Source organism: Capsicum annuum, chromosome 1 (genome assembly GCF_002878395.1).
Source record: "Capsicum annuum cultivar UCD-10X-F1 chromosome 1, UCD10Xv1.1, whole genome shotgun sequence".
In the NCBI taxonomy this organism is placed as follows: domain Eukaryota; kingdom Viridiplantae; phylum Streptophyta; class Magnoliopsida; order Solanales; family Solanaceae; genus Capsicum; species Capsicum annuum.
The window spans coordinates 29,112,586-29,119,859 of NC_061111.1; the positions used below are offsets into that span (position 1 = coordinate 29,112,586).

The 7,274-nt window shown below is 35.0% G+C and overlaps 1 pseudogene; it reads right to left on the reverse strand.

Annotated features, from left to right (window-relative positions):
* Nucleotides 1–384: 384 nt before the first annotated feature.
* LOC107875966 lies at nt 385–7,015 on the reverse strand (annotated as a pseudogene).
* Between the last annotated feature and the right edge of the window lie 259 nt (nt 7,016–7,274).

The window sequence follows — 7,274 nt, forward strand, 5'->3', positions numbered from 1 at the left end:
ATTAGAATGTAGATGTTTAATAGTATTAATTATTCAACAAAATCTTTTCATTGTCCAAATGCTAATTCACACAAACAACTTGAAATAAAGGAAATGTTTGGAAACTACCTAGAAATACTACTAATGAGAAAATTGTCATAATTCAAGAAAATAGTTTTTGAAAAACAAGCTTATGCTACTCTCCTTAGAAAAGCACATGAATATGGGTTATTTACTGTTTTTACTTGCTTTGGCTATCAAGTTTTGTTTATCCCAAATTGGTTTAATTTGTTTTACAGAACCTTTGATTAACAGAGAGAGGAATTTTGCAGAAAATAAGAAAGCTTTGATTGTTTGAAATGTCAGGCACCATCATTTTTTATTTTTTTAACAAGTTTAAACCACTAGATAAAGTGTCTAGTGACTTTTTTATTAATAAGGAATAAAAACCTCAAGTACACGCAAAGAGTTAAGCTAGCTCTTATTTTGCCAATCCTAATAAGTACATGACCATTATCAAGTGTAACCTCAGCAGATTCAATAGTGACTAATTCTCCCACAAATTACCATGACTGAACAATCCGCAAGCTGGATATCTGCACATTCAATGGAGGCACCTTCGCCGCCTTTCTTTGGAACCAGAGCCACCGCAATAGTTTCTTCGTCTTCCAAACCAATTTCCTCCAACAATTCTGTGATGGCTAGCTGGAAAGTAGCACTCGCAGTATGATCAGTGTCATCAGGTCTGTGAACATGTGGCAAGTTAGTATAGCTCCCCACGAACTCTGTCTTGTCAAGCTCGTTTGGATTCACATTCTTGTCCACATTAAGGAAAAACATCGAACCTAATATACTGTCTGTTATCATATTTTATGTAGTTGAATGTTAGAAGCTCCTCTTTCTGATTTTTCTCATCTTGATTCCTTGCCGTAGCTGGCCTGGTGATGGAAAATGAAATGGCTTTGTCCAGCTTAGCTATTGGGAATACCTTGCCTGCTGGCGGAAGTGAAGCTGTATTTGCCTTCCTAGTTGAGGCCTTCTTTAATTTTGCCTTGAAGTTACGCCATGGGGTGGGCATTGGTGCGTAATCGTAACCCATCTTCTTAGTGTCCAAACAGTCTCGAATTTTCACACGCCAAGGGTTTTGGTTTTCATCGTAAAAAAGGAACTCTGAGTTCAACCAATCTTTCCGTGTGAGATCTTTTCTTTTGCCTCCTATTGCTTTCCATTCATTCCACATCCGGTCCACATTGGCGTGGTGGCAATAGAAAACCGGGTCCCGACCAGCCGAGTAGAAATTACCCATATCCTCACCATATGACGGTTTACCATTAGGAAGAGTTGAACCTCGCACTGTACCAACCCAGATGTGGACAGGAATGTGAGGAATGTTTTCAATGGTTCCCGGAGCATCGATGTTATTCCCAAGAACGTAAGGTGCACCAAAGAACAAAAGAGGACATGGAGCATTAGTTACCATTTGACGGTACATTAGAGCTAAGTTATTAGTCAACAACTGAAGTTCATTTGTTTGGACCTCCTCGCCGAAAGAACCAAGATCCACTATGGTTCTGTTACGGACGTGCGGATCACGCCTTTCCTCGTAAAGGGAAGAATCTTCAACATCAAACATGGGAGGCAATTAGCGCATGCCCTTTGGATTATCCCAATCCCAATATGGCACAGCGAAAGTTGGATCACCGATGAGGGTTCCCAAGATTCTCTCGTAGAAGTACAAGTACCATCTATGGAAGGGGACGAAAAGCCAATTGTTATGAACTTGTAACACTTTGTCACCTATTACGTAAGCACCATTGCAATAAGCACAATGGATATTGGCTTGTTGCTTAAACCCAAGAGGGTTTAAAGGATCGGTTTTATCAAGTTCCTTCATTTTGCTAATGGCCAAACTGTACTTTGCAATATACTCCTCATCAGCATTTTGAGCAGGGGAACGGATACGGAGCTTGGTCATGGTAGGAAACTTGTAGTATGGAATGTTTTCAAATTTATCTGGTAAAGGAGGGGGGCAACAAGTATATGGTACCAGTGGACCATCCGTAAGAGTGGCTGGACCACAAGTTTTGAGATCAGGGGGTGGAATAGGAGTAGCTGATGCAGCTAATGGTGCAAGATTAGCAGCACCATAGAGACCTCCTAAACCAAGGAGAAATTTCTCCTATCAAGATTTGCTTCAAGGTTTTTGTCATGCTCGCCGGTGTTATTGGCATTGCATGAAACCTTGATACTTTGGTTACGCCTACCGTGGAGGCTGAAAAGCTGAGAGGGTTTTGCAAAGAAAAACGAGTTGGTATTGGAGAAAGAAGAGGGGATTAATAGCTCAAATGGTCACTCAACTTTGATTTTTTATCCCAGAAAGTCACTCAACTTTCGCATTTTTACTCAGAAAGTCACTCAACTTTCACATTTTAACTCAGAAAGTCACTCAGTTTGGGTGACTTTCTGAGTAAATGTGAAAGTCGAGTGACTTTCTGAGTAAAAGTGTGAAAGTTGAGTGATTTTTTGAGTAAAGATCAAAGTTGAGTGACTTTCTGGGATAAAAATCCAAAGTTGAGTGACTTTCTAAGATAAAAGTCCAAAATTGAGTGACCATTTGAGTTATTAACTCGGTTTTGCAAAGAAAAATGAGTTGGTATTGGAGAAAGAAGAGGGGATATTGAAGGTTCACAAAGGTAGAGCAAAAGAAGCCATTAAGCTGGGATGAGGTGCATTTGCTCTGCATGGTTTCATCAGTATTTATGGACACAATTCGTGGTGTACCTAAGTAAAAACGTGAAACTCAAGACTGATTGCCATCTTATCTTGGACTCCCATAGGACCACTTCACTTATTCCTTAGCTTAATTGGTTAAGATTAACTCATCCAAAATAGTTGTCATCTTTACTTGTTAATATATTAAAATAGTTGTCTTGTAATTAATAAGGATGATCTAGTAAACATTATTCCTTTATTTATTATTTGTTAAGGGTGTGCCAAATCAAACATGAACAATTTTTTTTGTTTCAAAAAATTGGGGGTAGGGGAAGGGTAGAGGAGACTACAATGTGAAAAATCAAATCATCACCAATAAGCAGTGGCGGAGCCACATTGAATTCAAGGGATTCATCCGAACCCCATTCCTCGGAAAATTATAGTATTTTTATATGATCAAAAATATTTTTATGTATATATAGTAGATGTTGAACCCCCTCGACTAGTCCGTATATTTACTTCTGAATCCCCTCAATGAAAATTTTGGCTCCGTCACTACCAATAAGATGGAGTTTAGATAACTAACCAACTAAGTTACTAAGAATTTTTTACAAACATGGACAAATAAAGATGAAGGAAAAAGTAAAAAGATAAAGATATAATTGAGTACATTCTACTCATTTTGTCCTAATTAATAATTATTTTTGAATGTAATAGACATTCACTAATTAATAAAGAAAACCAAAATGAAGAGTAATGTAATTACTTAGATTAGCTATCTTTTTATTTATTAAACAGAGTAAAGAGATAATATTTTTTTTGAAACAACTTGAACATTTTAAATGATTAAAAATAATAAATAAAGGTATGATAATCAAAATACCTAATTCTTTCAAGAACACATAAATAAAAATGTGAGAAGTAAAGTGATCCGAACCCTAATGTGCATAGAAAGAATGGATAAAACATTAAAAGTATTTAATCTATAGAAAAATTATGAATTACACACGTAAACTATAGAAGGGCCTATTGATTTCCTGAATATATTTTTTCGTATTATTTATCCATTTGCACTTTTTGCCAAGTAAAGAAAACAAGTTTAAAATGTACCATGCGTAAACATTAAAATTTGACCATGAATTTTGCTGTTGAAAGTTGAAAAATTGAGTTTTTAATGTAAACATAAAACGGATTATATAAACTTAAATAATCTTATACAGAAACAATTCTATTCATAATCCTTTGTATTATTAAGGAACGTTGAACTTAATGATTTTCACATTCACATAATAACAGTAATTCAATAAAGAATTACTTACCTGAATTCTCCATAGTTTTAGCGGAAGCAAAAGCATAATAGCAGAAACACTGAATTGTTTCTCTCTCGTTACCTTACTTTCAGAATAACTGTGATGGAGCTTATTCTTCTTTTGACAGAGAGAGAACCCCTTTTATAATGGGAATAGTCAGTTATGTTTTCACGTTCCATCAACGTGATTGGTGGATACAATCATTATCTTACTAGGAGTCAGTAATTGTGGATACAATCTTACTAGGAGTCAGTAATTATCCCACTGGGTAACTTTCCATATAGATTAAGGATTTAACTTATTCAATTATTATTAAACCAATAAATAAATTAATTATGTGGATCATATAAATTTACATTCTCCCACTTGGCACACAAAATGTTAATTTAATGGTTTAATAGGTACGTCAATCATGTGCACTATTAAAGTTAAATCCAACATCATTTGTCATCGTTAAATAAATCAACTAAAATGAGTCATGGCGGTTGTGTGTCACTTTACTTGACATAGTTCCTTCCATGTACTACAATATTAGTCTATTACTCAACATAACCTTTCAAATATATAATGGGTCCAACGATAATACTTAGAATACCTTATCTAAGTCAGAACCTGTCATCATTATTCAAATATTATGTATACAAGAGAAAACAGGTAACAACAGAAACATATATAATTTGAGCTCAAAGTGTCAACTTCATAAATATAATAAAGTCTTTACAAAAATCATTCATTTATATCAATAAGACCCATCCTTTCAACATGTTCAATAAATGTTTTGGGCGATAATCCTTTCGTCAAAGGATCAACAATCATAAGCTTAGTGCTAATATGTTCAATTGACACATTATGTTTCTGGACTTCTTCTTTAACCGAAAAGTATTTCAATTCCATATGCTTAGCACCTTTTGAATACTTATCATTTTTAGAGAAGAAAACTGCGGTGGTATTATCACAATAAATTTTCAGCGGCCTGACTATATTGTCGACTAGTCCAAGTCCTGAAATAAAATTCTGCAGCCAATTAGCCTGGACTGTGGCCTCAAAGCATGCCACAAACTCGGCTTCCATAGTGGATGCAGCTATAGCAGACTGCTTCGCACTCTTCCTTGATATTGCTCCTCCACCTAACAGAAACAAATATCCAAATGTGGATTTTCTTGTATCCACACAACTAGCATAATCTGAATCTGAATATCCAACCACATCTAGATGATCAGATCTTCTATAAGTGCGCATATGATCTTTCGTTCCTTGTAAGTATCGTAATACTTTCTTTGCAGCCTTCCAGTGATCCATTCCAGGATTACTTTTATATCGACCCAGCATTCCAACAGCAAAACTGATGTCTGGTCTTCTACATATTTGGGCATACATAAGACTCTCAACTATTTATGCATAAGGAATATCTTTTATTTGCTTTCGTTCCAAGTCATTCTTTGAACATTGATTGAGACTAAATTTATCTCCTTTCTGAATTGGAATGGGACTTGATGAACATTTTTCCATTCTAAATCTCTCTAATACTTTATTAATATAGGTTTTCTTAGACAATTCCAACAGTCCTTAGGATCTATCTCAAAATATTTCTATTCCAATAACATAGGATGCCTCACCCATATCTTTCATTTTAAAGTTATTAGAGAGATATTTCTTGGTATCATGAAAAAAATCAAGATCATTAGTAGCAAGCAAGAAGTCATCAACATACGAGACTAATATCATCAACATACGAGACTAATATAATAAACTTACTCCCACTGACCTTCAGATATATACAACGATCAACAGTGTTTTCTTTAAATCTAAAGGTGACAATTATTTCATTAAACTTAAGATACCGTTGTATCTTGCTTAAGTCCGTATATTGACTTCTTAAGTTTACACACTATGTGTTCCTTTCCTTTAATAGAAAACCCCTCAAGTTGATTCATATAAACTTCTTCCTCCAAATTTCCATTTAGAAAGGTCGTTTTCATATCCATTTGATGTAGCTCTAAGTCATAATGAGCTACTAAGGCCATTATAATTCTGAGTGAATCTTTTCTAGAGATAGGTGAAAAAGTCTCTTTATAGTCAATTTCATCCATTTGAGTAAAACCTTTGGCAACAAGTCTGGCCTTGTGACGTTCGATATTGCCAGTTGAGTCGCGTTTGGTCTTAAAGACCCATTTACACCCAACTCTTTTGCAACCTTCGGGTAATTCAACAAGGCCCCAAACTTCATTCTGTTCCATAGATTTTAACTCATCTTTCATAGCATTTATCCATTTATCAGAATTATTGCTTTCAATGGCTTGTGAAAATGAAACTGGATCATCATCAATTTCCAAGTTAGTTTTTGACTCATATAGATATACCAAATAATCATCAGAAATAGCAGATCTCCTTTGTCTTTGAGATTTTCTTGATGCTACTTCTTGTGGTTCATCTACTACAGGTTCATCAATTATGGCTTCATTAATAGAAACATTAATTTGTAATTCTTGTTGGTTACTTTGTTGTACAACATCTTCAGGAACAACAAATTTAAAAGAAGTACAGGGTAGAGAAATTCGTACTCTAACTTCTTTAATTTCCACATTACGTGATTCTTCACTCCCACTAACTTCGTCATTCTCAATGAATCTAGCGTTTCCAGTTTCAACTATTCTCGTACTATGATTAGGACAGTAAAATTTATACCCCTTTGATTTTTCTGGATAACCAATGAAGAAACCACTGATTGTTCTTGAATCCAGTTTCTTTTCTTATGGATTATAAACTCTAACTTCTGCTGGGCAACCCTAAACATACAGGTGCCTCAAACTAGGTTTCCTACCAGTCCACAGTTCAAAAGATGTCTTTGGGACTGCTTTACTAGGAACCCCATTTAGCAAGTAAACGACAGTCCTTAAAGCATATATCCATAATAAAGGAGGTAAAGATGAATTACTTAACATACTCCTAACCATATCCATTAATGTACGATTATGCCTTTCTGCCACACCATTTTGTTGTGGTGTGCCAGGCATTGTGTATTGAGCACATATGCCACACTTTTCGAGGAATTTAGCAAATGGACCTAGGTGTTGTCCACTTTCATCATATCTTCCATAATATTTACCACTTTTATCAGACCTGATTATTTTCACCTTTCTATCTAGTTGTTTTTCAACCTCAGCAATAAATACCTCTAAGACATTAATCGCTTGAGATTTTTTTCATGCAACAAATAGATATATCCATAACGTGAAAATTCATCAATAAAAGTGATAAAATATTTTTCTTTAT